This window comes from Nicotiana attenuata, unplaced genomic scaffold, assembly GCF_001879085.1.
Source record: "Nicotiana attenuata strain UT unplaced genomic scaffold, NIATTr2, whole genome shotgun sequence".
NCBI classification, from domain to species: Eukaryota; Viridiplantae; Streptophyta; class Magnoliopsida; order Solanales; family Solanaceae; genus Nicotiana; species Nicotiana attenuata.
This window is the reverse complement of record NW_017670325.1, coordinates 336,798-337,475: the sequence shown is the minus strand read 5'-3', so window position 1 is coordinate 337,475 and position 678 is coordinate 336,798.

The window sequence follows — 678 nt, the reverse complement described above, 5'->3', positions numbered from 1 at the left end:
AAGCTGTAAGAGCACGGAAGATGTCGGCCAATATCATAGGTGCAAGTGTACTTTTGGCTTGAGTGATTAACGTGCTGACAACCCCAGCTATTTTTATGTCAATGTTCCCATCCTTCCTTGGAAATATTAAAAGCCCCAACAAAGCCACCATAAAAGCGAAACATCGATGCTCCTCCCACTTCTGGCGGTTTCCTTTGCTACATATCTTACTTTCTAGGTTGTTGAACCCCCCAATATGACCATAGCGATGATATATGAAGCTTAGAGTACAAAACCCATTTGCCAGGTCTGTGTTATGGACGGCCCTGACTATTTTCAAGGAGTCTAGAAACTTGTGTACAGCTACAACTCTGGGAGCAACCAAATATGTGTGCCTCAACGGAACCTCATCCTTTCCAATGTAGCCAGCTATTTCCTCCAACATCGGGGTAAGCTCAAAATCCGAAAAATGGAACACATTATGTGCTGGGTCCCAACAGGTAACTAGCGCCCTTATAATATCTCCCCGAGGCACAATATCGAGCAAACCGGTAAGCCCTTTCAAATGTTTCTTGACCGCATCTTGCCCTTCTTTGCCCAAATCGTTCCACCACAGACGCAACTCCAAAGGGATTTTATGCATGATTGAAAAGGGTTCATTTTGAGTCGTGCTCATCCTGCACATTTATTAAGGTGATT